The 16,024-nt window shown below is 46.7% G+C and overlaps 1 protein-coding gene across 1 annotated transcript in view; it reads left to right on the plus strand.

Moving 5' to 3' along the window:
* Positions 1–16,024, plus strand: part of LOC126235000 (uncharacterized) — a 67,469-nt gene that overhangs the window by 22,420 nt on the left and 29,025 nt on the right. The window lies entirely within an intron of this gene.

A 16,024-nucleotide genomic window follows, 5' to 3' on the forward strand; every position in this document is an offset into this window, starting at 1 on the left:
ATTCGAACCTGCGACCGTAGCAGTCCCGCGGTTCCGGACTGCAGCGCCAGAACCGCTAGACCACCGCGGCCGGCTTGACATCCCAAATAAGCCACCTTAACTGATGGTGAAGAGGAAACTGCTACAAAGATTCGGCAATCCATCTAAAGCTGTAAAACAGTCCTATGACACAGGAGCAGCCAGTTCAGCTCTCCATGTATCAGTGCCAGATTCATGTGAATCGTGAACACAGACCTGCTTTGATGATGAAGTGGTTAGATTAAGTGCAGTTATTTGTGTCTTACAAAAGCATAATGTTTGGTATGTATTTCATTCTCTTCTATGATTCAAATACTCGGTTTTGCGTGAAATGTAATGTAATCACCTCATTATACTGTTTTCAACATATTTCACCGACTATTTCGCAGTTGCTTGTACCACGTACAATAATATAAAGATGAAGGCTCTAATTGTGGTAACAGGCGACAATGGCAAACACAGTAGGCCTACCGAACGATAAATGAGCTGTCGATCGCTTTTGCATGTAGAGGTATATTTCTGTGCATCTTACGTATGAATCTGTGAGTTTATATTTTTGTGATATCAACGAGGTAAGCTGCAATTCTATCCAACGTCACAAGTGCTTCTTCACGAATGTGTTGTAGCCTGCTACTCGATTCTTGGTTTTTGTCCATACTTGCGCTTATTTTAGAATCATTTTAGAAGCCTATTTGCCTTCTGATACTGCACAAACCTTTGGAGGCAAGAAAATAACTCAAATATTTCGTAAATTACGTAGGAAATGGATGGAAAACAAAATTATGCTTACGATGCGTCTGATGTTGACCTTACTCGCCGCTTGGAGCGCTAGTGTCGCTCCATCTGTCACACGGTAACAACTTTTACAGTAGTGAGTGTCGCGACTGTTACGTTAGACTGTGATTGTAGCACGCCGGACAAAAGGAGCTCCGACACGAATAAGAAGGTATCCCATGACTTTTGTCACCTCAGTGTAACAGTCCTTTGTAGTTCCCCTGAAATTACATTTGTCGATCTTGGACCGGCTTGCCGGCCGGAGTGGCCGAGCGGTTAAAGGCGCTACAGTCTGGAACCGCACGACCGCTGCGGTCGCAGGTTCGAATCCTGCCTCGGGCATGGATGTGTGTGATGTCCTTAGGTTAGTTAGGTTTAAGTAGTTCTAAGTTCTAGGGGACTTATGACCACAGCAGTTGAGTCCCATAGTGCTCAGAGCCATTTGAACCATTTTTGGACCGGCTTGTTGACTTCTAGCTGCCAGGAAGTATTGGTCCGACACTCAGCAAGTTCGTATTTTGGTCAATAAGCAACAAGTGAGGGAACACGACGTCAACGTGGGCGTCGCTGCCCACGGCGCTTTGGGCCTCTCAATGGAACAGAGTGACTGGAGTTTCTGCAGATCTCTGTCTGCGGACTGCCTGTTGATTTTCGCTCTCAAAAATAACCCTAATGTGTGAGCACAAATAATGTTACACAATTCTGCAACGCTATGATGTTACCAATGTAGACCTAAAGAGTCTCGAGTCCTGCCCCTTCCGCCACATCGCTGGGGAAGAGGAAAACGGGAGCGCAGTCTCGTCCATTACATCGCTCGTGCCAGCGGTCTCGTCGCGGCTACCACACAGCTGAGGCCGGCGCGGCCGCTTCCCGTTTCCCGTTTCGCGGAGCCGTGGGCCGTTACTGGCGCCGGTTGGTCGTCTCCGGCCGGCTCCGCCCGTTAGACCAGCCAGCAGCCGCACGACCTGCCAGCAACGACGCCCACGCACTCCGAGGTTCCGCTCCCCGAACCTGCACTTCGCCCAGTAACCTGTGACTGCTGCGGTGTATTAACAAGTCTCTACACCATCCACGGCACTGTGAGGCTGTCGCGACTCGGAAGATCGGCTGACAATAGTAAAACATAATGTAGTAGAATTAAAACAGGCGATGTCGAGGGAATCAGATTAGGAAATTGGGTACTAAAAATAGTAAATGAGTTTCACTATTTGAGCGGCAAAATACACTGACGAAAAAAAGTTGCAACACCAAAAAATAGTTAATGTAGAGTACTGAAATTTCGGGAAGACATTCGTCTAAGTAACGTACACTACTGGCCATCGAAATTGCTACACCACGAAGATGACGAGCTACAGACGCGAAATTTAATCGACAGGGAGAAGATGCTGTCATATGCAAATGATTAGCTTTTCAGAGCATTCACACAAGGTTAGCGCCGGTGGCGACATCTACAACGTGCTGTCACGAGGAAGGTTTCCAACCCATTTCTCATACACAAACAGCAGTTGACCGGCGTTGCCTGCTGAAACGTTGCTGTGATGCCTCGTGTAAGGAGGAGAAATGCGTACCATCACGTTTCCGACTTTGATAAAGGTCGGATTGTAGCCTATCGCGATTGCGGTTTATCTTATCGCGACACCCTGCTCGCATTGGTCGAGATCCAATGACTGTTAGCAGAATATGGAATCGGTGGGTTCAGGAGGGTAATACGGAACGCCGTGCTGCATCCCAACGGCCTCGTATCACTGGCAGTCGAGATGACAGGCATCTTATCCGCATGGCTGTAACGGATCGTGCAGTCGCGTTTCGATCCCTGAGTCAACAGATGGAGACGTTTGCAAGACATCAACCATCTGCACGAACAGTTCGACGACGTTTGCAACGGCATGGACTATCAGCTCGGAGACCATGGCTGCGGTTACCCTTGACGCTGCATCACAGACAAGAGCGCCTGTGGTGGTGTACTCAACGACGAACCTAGGTGCACGAATGGCAAAACGTCATTTTTTCGGATGAATCCAGGTTCTGTTTACAGCATCATGATGGTCGCATCCGTGTTTGGCCACATCGCGGTGAACGCACATTGGAAGCGTGTATTCGTCATCGCCATACTGGCGTATCACAAGGCGTCATGGTATGGGGTGCCATTGGTTACAGGTCTCGGTCACCCCTTGTTCGCATTGACGGCACTTTGAACAGTGGACGTTACATTAAAGACGTGTTATGATACGTGGCTCTACCCTTCATTCGATCCCTGCGAAACCGTACATTTCAGCAGTATAATGCACGACCGCATGTTGCAGGTCCTGTACGGGCCTTTCTCGATACAGAAAATGTTCGACCGCTGTCCTGTCCAGCACATTCTCCAGATCTCTCACCAATTGAAAACGTCTGGTCAATGGCGGCCGAGCAACAGGCTCGTCACAATACGCCAGTCACTACTCTTGATGAACTGTGGTATCGTGTTGAAACTGCATGGGCAGCAGTACCTGTACACACCATCCAAGTTCTGTTTGACTCAGTGCCCAGGGGTATCAAGGCCGTTATTACGGCCAGAGGTGGTTGTTCTGGGTACTTATTTCTCAGGATCTATGCACTCAAATTGCGTGAAAATGTAATCACATGTCAGTTCTAGTATAATATATTTGTCCAATGAATACCCGTTTATCATCTGCATTTCTTCTTGGTTAAGCAATTTTAATGGCCAGTGGTGTAATTAAGTGATTAACATTGAAACATGGTTCAAATGGCTCTGAGCACTATGGGACTTACCTTCTGAGGTCATCAGTCCCCAAGAACTTAGAACTACTTACACCTAACTAAACTGAGGACATCACACACATCCATGCCCGAGGCAGGATTCTAACCTGCGACCGTAGCGGTCACGTGGTTCCAGACTGTAGCACCAAGAACCGCTCGGCCACCTCGGCCGGCTGCATCGAAAGCTCACAGGGTAATGTAAACGCGAGATAAGTCATCGCTATTGTGAAATGCTGTATTGACAACCGATGTGACCGCCAGAATGTTGCAAGCAAGCATGCAAACATGCTTGCATTGTGTTGTAAAGGTGCCAGGTGTCCGTTTGTAGGGTATACTTCTATGCCTATTGCACTTGGTCGATCGACAGAATGGCGGTTAATACTGTACGTGGATGACGCTGTAGCTGTCGTCCGATGATGTTTCGTGTGTGCTCGAATGCAGAAAGATATGGTGATAGAGCAGGTCAAGGCAAAAATGACGACACTGTTGAGCTTGTTGGGCTACAATAGCGCTACATGGGCGAGCGTTATTCTGTTGGAAAACATCCCCTGGAATCCTGTTCATGAATGGCAGCACAACAGGTCGAATAACCAGATTGACGTCGTACGAAATTGCACCTCAGGCTACAACTCCAGGTGTAGGTTCAGTGTGCCTAGCACGCAGACAGATTGGTTGCGGACCCTCAACTAGTCTCATTGTAACCAACACATGGCCATCAGTGGCACCGAGGCAGAAACTGCTTTCATCAGAAAACAAAACAGACCTCCACCCTGCCCTGCAACGAGTTCTCGCTCGACACCACTGAAGTAGCAAATGGTAGTGGTTTGGGGTCAGTGGAACTGTCCTTGAAGTATCCGATTTGCAACAGTTCGTTACGTCACTGTCATGCCAACTGCTACTCAAATTGCTGCTGCAGATGCAGTACGATGCGTCAGAGCCGTACTCCGAACACGATGTTCTTCCCTCTGGGTAGTGCCTTCCTGTCCAGTCTTCTTGTGATCGTACGTTTTCGTGACCACCGCTGCCAGCAACCAAGTACAGTGGCTATATTCTTCCCAGGACTTTCTGCAATATCGCAGAAGGAACTTCCAGTTTCTCGTAGCCCTATTACATTTCCTCAATCAAACTCAGTGAGGTGTTAATAATGGCGTCTTTGCCGACTCAAAGGCATTCTTGACTATCATCATCTCACCAAGGCAAGTCTCAAAGGTAATTAACGCTCACGACCGTCACACCGTGTTTTTAAAGCGAATCTGATTTGCATCCTCGTAGTAGCGCTATTAGCGCCGCTGTTACGCAATTGGCGAGAAATTGGAATATACGAGGGCTACCCTGAAAGTAAGTTCCGATCGTCCGCGAAATGAGCACTACTGTAAAAATCAAAAATGTTTTATTTGCATGAGCTAGCCACAATTCCCAGCTAATTATCTAAATAATCGCCGCTCCGACTTAGACATTTGTCGTGGCGTTGTACCAATTTTGCAGTACCCTTGTCATAGAAGGCAGCCGCCAGTGCTTTCCGCTAATTCTCTACGCAGGTCTACAGCTCGTTGTCTTCATAGTCAGCGGTTCGTGCGAGCAGAGATGAAACTCAGGTGGTCAATTGCGGTCTGTATTGTGGGTGATAAAACACTTCCCGCTGGAAACGCTGTAGGAGGATCTTCATTGCCCCTGCAGACTGCATCTGAGAATTGTCATGAAGAAGGAACGGCGTGACAGTTGTGTTACGTGGGCTGCATAGGTTGTAAGTAGGCTGTTTAGGTTTTTATGCTGGTAACGCCAAGTAGCGCTCTCTATTAAAATTGCTGACTGCGCTGTGTTCAGTCTGTGGCTGGTTGGACTCGCTGTTGGAAGGTTTTCGCCTGTGTGGTGTTGAGCAGTTGTATGTTAACAGCCCGTAGCGTTGGGCAGTTGGAGGTGAGCCGCCAGCAGTGGTGGATGTGGGGAGAGAGATGCCAGAGTTCTGAGTTGTTAATATGAGCGGACGATCTGGACGTGTGGCCGCCAGAACAAGAAAATTTGTTAAACTGGATGTCACAAATTTATATATGTATTATAACTTTTGAACACATTATTAAAGTAAATACATTGTTTGTGCTCTATCAAAATCTTTCATTTGTTAACTAAGGAAACAAAAGAAAAGTTCGGAGAAGGTATTAAAATCCATGGAGAAGAAACAAAAACTTTGAAGTTTGTCGATGACATTGTAATTCTGTCAGAGACAGCAAAGGACTTGGAAGAGCAGTTGAACGGAATGGACAGTGTCTTGAAAGGAGGGTATAAGATGAACATAAACAAAAGCAAGCCGGCCTAAGTGGCCGTGCGGTTAAAGGCGCTGCAGTCTGGAACAGCAAGATCGCAACGGTCGCAGGTTCGAATCCTGCCTCGGGCATGGATGTTTGTGATGTCCTTAGGTTAGTTAGGTTTAACTAGTTCTACGTTCTAGGGGACTAATGACCTCAGCAGTTGAGCCCCATAGTGCTCAGAGCCATTTGAACCATTTTTGAACGAAAGCAAAACGAGGATAATGGAATGTAGCCGAATTAAGTCGGGTGATGCTGAGGGAATTAGATTAGGAAATGAGACACTTAAAGTAGTAAATGAGTTTTGCTATTTGGGGAGCAAAATAACTGATGATGGTCGAAGTAGAGAGGACATAAAATGTAGACTGGCAATGGCAAGGAAAGTGTTTTTGAAGAAGAAAAATTTGTTAACATCGAGTATAGATTTAAGTGTCAGGAAGTCGTTTCTGAAAGTATTTGTATGGAGTGTAGCCATGTATGGAAGTGAAACGTGGACGATAAATAGTTTAGACAAGAAGAGAATAGAAGCTTTCGAAATGTGGTGCTACAGAAGAATGCTGAAGATTAGATGGGTAGATCACATAACTAATGAGGAGGTACTGAATAGAATTGGGGAAAAGAGGAGCTTGTGGCACAACTTGACTAGAAGAAGGGATCGGTTGGTAGGACATGTTCTGAGACATCGAGGGATCACCAATTTAGTATTGGAGGGCAGCGAGGAGGGTAAAAATCGTAGAGGGAGACCAAGGGATGAATACACTAAGCAGATTCAGAAGGATGTAGGCTGCAGTAGGTACTGGGAGATGAAGAAGCTTGCACAGGATAGAGTAGCATGGAGAGCTTCATCAAACCAGTCTCAGGACTGAAGACCACAACAACAACGTGCCTATCAGTAGGTAGTGTCAAATGGTTCAAATGGCTCTGAGCACTATGGGACTCAACTGCTGAGGTCATTAGTCCCCTAGAACTTAGAACTAGTTAAACCTAACTAACCTAAGGACATCACACACATCCATGCCCGAGGCAGGATTCGAACCTGCGACCGTAGCGGTCTTGCGGTTCCAGACTGCAGCGCCTTTAACCGCACGGCCACTTCGGCCGGCATGGTAGTGTCTTCAGTAGTTAGAATCTTTTATTTAGCTGGCAATATTGGTGCTCGCTGTATTTCAGTAGTTCGAGTAACCACTTCAGGGTATAGATAATTCTTAGTCAGGGCTACTCTTCTATAGGGATTATTGAAAGTCAGATTGCGTTGCGCTAAAATATTGTGTGTCAGTTTAGTAATGATCAGAATAAGTAAAGAGAAAACAGTCTTAGTACATTTAGTTTCACTCTGGAGTTTGAAAATCAAGTAACGTAGAAGTTTTAGCAGCACAGTCATTCTTTACATTCAAAAGGGGATGTTTCAAGCTTCAGGCTAAATTTCTCACCAGGCCCTCGTACTTGGCGGGAGACACTATTTTCTAGATATATTTACGTCCTCACTGTGCGCTCAGAACGGAAAGGAGCGATGTGACGAGATCATCGATGGGCGTTCTGCAGACACTGCCCAACACATCTGTGCAAAGCTTCATCGGATTTTTACAGTAGTTTCCATTTCGCGGCCGATCGGAACTTACTTTCTGGATAGCCCTCGTACATCATCTTTCAGATGTGGAAACACACCCACCAACTTTCGTTTATGTCACACAGTTACTTCACGAGATTTTTTTCCGTCAGTGTACAACGGGTAAACAAAAATTTGGGAATACCAAAAATTACCATTCCTAAGACGGTAGAGGAAAACCATTGGCATTCCAAAAAGCTTCCAGCCTTCTCGGAATGGATAAATAAAGGTCCTGTGGAGTTTTCAAGGGCATCATATACCGCCCTCCCTGAACAATAGCGGCAAGATCAGCTAATGATGATGGAGGTGGACAGCGATCACGCACCCTTCTCTTCAAAGTAGACTACAAAGAACTCAATAATATTAAGATCTGGTGACTATGATAGCTTGCAGTGATGCAACAGTTCATTCTCGTGCTCACAAAATTAGTACTAGACGATCTGAGCGGTGTGAACAGGGGTCCTCTCGTCTTGGAACACAACAACACCATTGGAGAATTAGTAGTGTACCATGGAATGGACCTGATCAGCCGAAATGGTCACGTAATCCTTGGCAGCAATGCACACTGCAGAGCAATCTTGGGTTCCATGGAAGACCATTATACGGCGGCCCGAAGTATCGCCGAAAAGCCACCATGTTTCACTCCTGCGACGTAAACTAGGCCAGAAGTTGGGGACAATGTGCAACAAGACCCACCCGACCAAGTGACTTTCTTCCATTGCCACAGGATACAGGTTTGATGGGTTCGATTTCCCGTTTTTCTGTTACGGGCGTCTGCATCTCTGATGATTGGTGATGGAATTCCAGCTGGTCCTGCAATAACGTGTTTATGGAGCTCCCTTCGTGTTATTTTGGTGCCGCGTGGAGTGGGCGCGGTTTGAGGCTGCACAAACACTTTCTCCACATACGCGTACACCATCATTACTCTACCACGCAAACATTTGGGTTACACTCATCTGTCTAGTGTGAGACGTTCCCGGGGGAGAGGGGGGGTTCCACTGGGGGCCGAACCGCACAATTACCCTGGGTTCGGTGTGGGGCGGCGGTGGGGTGAGTGGACTGCTGAGGTTTGAGTCCTCCCTCGGGCATGGGTGTGTGTATTGTTCTTAGCATAAGTTAGTTTACGTTAGTTTAAGTAGTGTGTAAGTCTAGGGACCTATGACCTAAGCAGTTTGGTCCCATAGGAATTCACACACATTTGAACATTTTATTCTGGTGCTGAGAGGGTTCGGAAGTGTGACGTTCAGTTCTGCAGTGATTTTTGTAGCTGTTGTACTCTTTATTTTTCGTCACAATCCTTATTTATGACCGCTTGTCACGATACTCAACACACACTAAAGTCGGCTTTATGAACTAAAGCACGTTTTTCATCCTGTATGCGGTCTAAATCTTCGATTTGGTACCTCTTGAAACAGCAGACATTTTGGCTACCTTGGTTACGCAAGCGCCCACAACAAGAACACCAACAGTTTACCCACGTCCGAAGTCACTCATCTACAACTTATGCACTCATACCTACACAGAACATTGTTCTGACCACGATTGACACTTGCAATGTATTGAGGACATTACATAGGTGCCGTTACTCAGCAAATACAACAGCACAGCCTGCAGGCTTGGCTAGAATGTACATTTATGTTCAAGCATGCATTTGTCGTGGTGTCGCTGAATTTGTGCAACCCGCGTAACTGACAGTGGGTGAACTATGGAGGATATGTAAATCAGACTGGCAACTGCGAGGAAAACATTCCTGAAACGGAGAAATTTGTTAACACCTAATACACATTTATTTTCTAATGGTATGTGTCTTGGTTCCGGTCTCGTAAACTGACATACGCCCAGGAGAGTGGTGTGCTGACCACATGCCCCTCCATATCTGCATCCAGTGATGCCTGTGGGGTGAGGATGACACGGCGGCCAGTCGGTACCGCTGGGCCTACCAAGGCTCGTTCAGACGGAGTTGAGTTACGTGTCTTGGCTACAGCCTTGTACAGAAGGGAAATGAAGACGTTAAAAAGTTCAGGCAAGAAGAGAATAGAAGCTTTTTAAATGTGGTGCTACAGCAGAATGCTGAAGATTAGATGGGTAAATAGGATTACTGCTCAAGAGATTGTTGTTGTGGTTTTCAGTCTGAAGACTGGTCTGACTCAGCCCTCCACGCTCCTCTGTCCTGTTTAAGCATCTCCATCTCAGCATAACTACTGCAGCCTGCATCTATCTGATTCTGCTTACTGTTTTCATCTGTTGGTCTCCTTCTATAGTTTTTACCCCTCATACTTTCCTCCGATTGCAAATTCGAGGTTCCATCTTGTCTCAGGAAGTGTCCCATCAACATTTCTCTGTGATACCATATTTCAAAAGCTTCTATTATCTTCTTGTCGCAGCTGCTTATCGTCCATATTTCACTTCCGTACTAGGCTATATTCCAGACAAACACCTCCAGAAAAAAATTCCTAAGTCTTAAATTTGTATTAGATGTTAAGAATCTCGTATTTTTCATAAATTCCTTTACTGTTACAGCTAGTTTGTATTTTATATCCCCTCTGCTTCTGCCGTTGTCAATTATTTTGTTGCCCAAATACCAAACTCATCTATCACTTTGAGTTTCTCATTTTCTAAGCTAATTCCCTTAATTCGACTAAATTGCACTGTATTTATTTTAAGAGTGTTCATTTTATAACGTCTTTTCGAGACACTATCCATTTCGTTCAAATGCCTTCCAAGTCCTTTCCGACAAAACTCAAAATTTTTATTTCCACTCTTTGAGCTTTAAGGCTCTCTCCATGTTTCTCCTTAGTTTCCTTTACTGCTTCGTCAATGCTAAGATTGAATGATATTGGGTGTAGGCTACAGCCTGTCTCACTTTCTCCTCAACCATTTCTTCCCTTTCATGTTGTTCGACTGTTATAACTGCAGTCTGATTTTCGTACAAGTTGTAAATAACCTTTCCCTTCCTGTATTTTATTCCTGCTACCTAATTACGAGCCACGAATCGAAATGGGGAGAAAGAAATTTATGGCACAAAAAAAGAGATCAGCAATTTGGCAATGGAACGAGGTGTGGAGGATGCAAGTTACATATACAGACCAACGCTCGATTACAGTAACAAGGTTCAGATTGATGTAGATTGCGGTAATTCTGCGGATTTGAAAGTCTTGCACAGAATACGATAGCCTGAAGAGCCACATCAAACCAGTCGTCGCACCGAAGGCCACGAAAACGACGACAACAACGACAACATTCCATCCCTTTCGTCTGACGTTTTCATTGGTGCACCTAAAAACTGTTATAAGTTCATTATTGTTCATTTTACTCTCGAGCTGACATCCAGTTACCGAAACGTATTAACATCAATCGGTAAGCCTTATCTGTATACTTCGTCCCGTCTTCAAAATTGTGCGCCGCGCGGGGTAGCCGCGTGGTCTTGAGCGCCTTGTCACGGTTCAAGTGGCTTTCCCCGTCGGAGGTTCGAGTCCTCCTCGGGCATGGGTGTGTGTGTTGTCCTTAGCGTAAGTTAATTTAAGTAAAATTAAGTAGTGTGCAAGCCTAGCGACCGACGACCTCAGTAGTTTCGTCCCATAGGAACTTACCACAAATTTCCATTTCAAATTTTGTACGCTTGGGAGTGCAGACACGTCTTCCAGAGTTTCTGCCATTTTGTGAATACCTAGCTTGTACCAAACTAAGTTATTGCCCGGCCAGCAACGCTGTAAGCAGACAATTGCCTTAATATACACTCCTGGAAATGGAAAAACGAACACATTGACACCGGTGTGTCAGACCCACCATACTTGCTCCGGACACTGCGAGAGGGCTGTACAAGCAATTATCACACGCACGGCACAGCGGACACACCAGGAACCGCGGTGTTGGCCGTCGAATGGCGCTAGCTGCGCAGCATTTGTGCACCGCCGCCGTCAGTGTCAGCCAGTTTGCCGTGGCATACGGAGCTCCATCGCAGTCTTTAACACTGGTAGCATGCCGCGACAGCGTGGACGTGAACCGTATGTGCAGTTGACGGACTTTGAGCGAGGGCGTATAGTGGGCATGCGGGAGGCCGGGTGGACGTACCGCCGAATTGCTCAACACGTGGGGCGTGAGGTCTCCACAGTACATCGATGTTGTCGCCAGTGGTCGGCGGAAGGTGCACGTGCCCGTCGACCTGGGACCGGACCGCAGCGACGCACGGATGCACGCCAAGACCGTAGGATCCTACGCAGTGCCGTAGGGGACCGCACCGCCACTTCCCAGCAAATTAGGGACACTGTTGCTCCTGGGGTATCGGCGAGGACCATTCGCAACCGTCTCCATGAAGCTGGGCTACGGTCCCGCACACCGTTAGGCCGTCTTCCGCTCACGCCCCAACATCGTGCAGCCCGCCTCCAGTGGTGTCGCGACAGGCGTGAATGGAGGGACGAATGGAGACGTGTCGTCTTCAGCGATGAGAGTCGCTTCTGCCTTGGTGCCAATGATGGTCGTATGCGTGTTTGGCGCCGTGCAGGTGAGCGCCACAATCAGGACTGCATACGACCGAGGCACACAGGGCCAACACCCGGCATCATGGTGTGGGGAGCGATCTCCTACACTGGCCGTACACCACTGGTGATCGTCGAGGGGACACTGAATAGTGCACGGTACATCCAAACCGTCATCGAACCCATCGTTCTACCATTCCTAGACCGGCAAGGGAACTTGCTGTTCCAACAGGACAATGCACGTCCGCATGTATCCCGTGCCACCCAACGTGCTCTAGAAGGTGTACGTCAACTACCCTGGCCAGCAAGATCTCCGGATCTGTCCCCCATTGAGCATGTTTGGGACTGGATGAAGCGTCGTCTCACGCGGTCTGCACGTCCAGCACGAACGCTGGTCCAACTGAGGCGCCAGGTGGAAATGGCATGGCAAGCCGTTCCACAGGACTACATCCAGCATCTCTACGATCGTCTCCATGGGAGAATAGCAGCCTGCATTGCTGCGAAAGGTGGATATACACTGTACTAGTGCCGACATTGTGCATGCTCTGTTGCCTGTGTCTATGGTTCTGTCAGTGTGATCATGTGATGTATCTGACCCCAGGAATGTGTCAATAAAGTTTCCCCTTCCTGGGACAATGAATTCACGGTGTTCTTATTTCAATTTCCAGGAGTGTATCTTGAGTTTCTGAATTTTAAAACAAAATTTTATACTGGTCCACTGGTCTTAATAGCCCAACAGCCAACCAGCCGTATAGTAGCCGGAACATGACAGCAGAAATATGTTCTTCAGATATATGTCCACCGACTCAGACTGGTGACCTTGTAATCTACTGTAGTGTATGGAACGAGGGACCTAGGAACGACGGAGAGACATCGTCCCTGCCGTAGCCCTCAGTGGTTCACAACTCCACAACAGGCTACAGTACTCCACTAACCCCTCCGCCGCCCCACACCGAACCCTTACTGTGCGGTTCGGTCCCCAATGGACCTCCGGAAACGTCTCACACCAGACGAGTGTAACCCCAGTGTTTGCGTGGTAGAGTAATGATGGTGTGCGCGTAAGTGGAGAAAGTGTTTGCGCAGCAATCGCCGGCACAGTGTAACTGAGGCGGAATAACGGGAACGAGACCGCATTCGCCGAAGCAGATGGAAAACCGCCATAAAAACCATCCACTGACTGGCCAGCACACCGGACCTCGACACTAATCCGCCGAGTGGATTCGTGCCGGGGACCGGCACGCCTTCCCACCAAGAAAGCAGTGCGTTAGATCGCACGGCTAACAGGGCGGTCTGACTGGTAACCTTACTACAATATTATTATTGATGAAAGGTTTATAGGGCGTCTGCCTAGCGCTGTCACATGCATCGGTGCGCAAAATTTATATTTTGGAGATTCCTCGAAAACGTCTAACTTTTGGATAGTACTTTTTTCCGATTTAGAAGCTAGTACAAGATGAGCCTCAAACATTTAACATTTCGCAAATACCGTGCTTATATTTGAGAAAAATGTTTTCACTTAATCCAATGATATCGTATGATTTCGGCCTAGTGAAAAGATTCCCAGATGATTCTAAATCTAGAAAGGTCAAAAGTTATGCACACTACGTTCCATGATAATGTAGTAACTGACGACCATACAGTCAGCGGGTGATAATCGGTGTTAGTCAACCTCAAACTATGGATTGGAATAATTACGTAGGTTCTGTTAAGGTAGGTGAAGTCTTTTATTCAGTAAAAAGTTTGTAATTTATTAACGAAAGAAATTGATTAAAAATGGTTGTCGAATGGGCACTGTGAGATTGCTCAGGGTTAGCATCTTGATACTGAGTACCAGTCCTCAGTATGTGAGTCTTACCATGTAGAATTAATAGTGCAAGTAGACAAGGTCCAGAGAAGGACGTCTTGTTTCATCTAGGCTTCGTTTTGTAAGCGCAATGGCGTCACAACATTCTCGCCAAAATCCACACGCCGACACTATAAAAGATGCGTTGAGAAACATGGTGAAGTTTACCGTCAAAGTTCCGAGAATGTACATTGTAGTATAATACTCTCGAAACTACCGTATCAATGAAATCGGAGAAATAATGATGTCACATGGCGGCTTATCGATATAATCGTTATACTCGTTCTTCCACTGAACCATTTGCGAATGAAACTGGGAAGAAAGGTGGTTGAGAACCCGCCACCCTCAGAAGTAATGGCTCGATTTTAGCGCAGTTTAATCAATGATATGCATTCTCTGGAGAACAGTTCCAGCTACATAGCATTTCCATCAGTGACATACCGATTTTCCGTTAAAACCGACTGCGAGCAAGACAGTGCTGCGATCCTCGACATTAATTTCCATTGAACTTTTGTCTCATTGGTTCGTCGATCGAACATTAACTCCGGAAGCTTTCTCATAAATTGCGCAAGTTACAGAAATCACCACTGGCTTTGCGAACGTGCTAGTTTAATAAAAAAAAAAAAAGAAAAAGAAAAAGAAAACATCAATAGATCACTTACGTCATCCATGAACAAGTTACTGGCGAGTCTGTCTCCTACAAATCGTTGTGAATGCGGACGTTGTTTTAGACTATTCAATTTAGTTTTTGAATTCGTTGTATTTTCTTTGTATTCCACAGCACACATTGTCACTGAAAATCTGGGCCCCAATAATTGGTTTGAACAACATTAGTCCACATCGATTGTGCAGCTGAACCAGGCTTATCAAAAAACTTAGGTCAAGTCACTGAGGCGACAATTCTAAACAGCAAGCCAAAACGAAAGGTGTGCTCTTTCCAGGCATTCCTGTCATACCATTTCATTTCAAACGACTAGCATTTTCAGTGACCATCAACAAATCCGTCAGTCGCTTCCGAAAATACATGCGTTGCATGTAGTCAGTTATACGTTGCATGCACACGAGTGGGGCAGCCGCAGAAATTATTTGTTTTTGCACAAGACAGAAAGGCGAAAGTTGATGTATATCTCTAAGCACTTGAATAAACGTCTTGGCATACACTGAAGAGCAAAGAACTGGTACACCTGCCTAATATCGTGTAGGGCCCCTGCGAGCACGGAGAAATGCCGCAACATGACGTGGCATGGACTCGACAAATGTCTGAAGTAGTTCTGGAGGAAACTGACACCGTGAATCCTGCAGGGCTGTCCATAAATCCGTAAGAGTACGAGGGAGTGGAAATCTCTTCTGAACAGCACGTGGCAAGGCACCCCAGATATGCTCAATAATGTTCACGCCTGGGGAGTTTGGTGGCCAGCGAAAGCGCTTAAACTCAGAAGAGTGTTCCTGGAGCCAATATGTATCAATTCTGGAAGAGTGGGGTGTCGCATTGTCCTGCTGTAATTGCCCAAGTCCTTCGGAATTCACAATGGAGATGAATGGATGCAGGTGATCAGACAGGATGCTTACGTACGTGTCACCTGTCAGACTCATATCTAGACGTACCAAGGGTCCCGTATCACTCCATTTGCATACGCCCCAAACCATTACAGCGCCTCCACCAGCTTGTACAGTCCCCTGCTGACATGCAGCGTCCATGGATTCATGACGTTGTCTCCATACCTATACACATCCATCCGCTCGATAAAATTTGAAACGAGACCCGTCCGACAAGGCAACATGTTTACAGTCATCAACAGTCCAGTGCCGGTGCTAACGGGCCCAGGCGAAGCTTAAAGCATCAAAGGTATAGGAATGGACCTTCGGCTCCGAAAGCTCATACGGATGATGTTTCGTTGAATGGTTCGCAAGCCGACACTTGTTGATGGCCCAGCACTGAAATCTGCAGCAATTTGCGTAAAGGTTGCACTTCTGTCACGTTGAACGATTCTCTTCAGTCGTCGTTGGTCCTGTTCTTGCAGGATCGTTTTCCGGCAGCAGCGATGTCGGAGATTTTATGTTTTACTGAATACCCGATGTTCACCGTACACTCGTGAAATGGCCGTACGGGAAAATTCCCACTTCATCGCTACCTCAGTGATGTGTCCCAACGCTCGTGCGCCGACTATAGCACCTCGTTCAAACTCACTTTAAGTCTCAAAAACCTACCATTGTAGCAGCAGTAACCAATCTCAACAACTCCGCT

This window comes from Schistocerca nitens, chromosome 1 (genome assembly GCF_023898315.1).
Source record: "Schistocerca nitens isolate TAMUIC-IGC-003100 chromosome 1, iqSchNite1.1, whole genome shotgun sequence".
NCBI lineage: Eukaryota > Metazoa > Arthropoda > Insecta > Orthoptera > Acrididae > Schistocerca > Schistocerca nitens.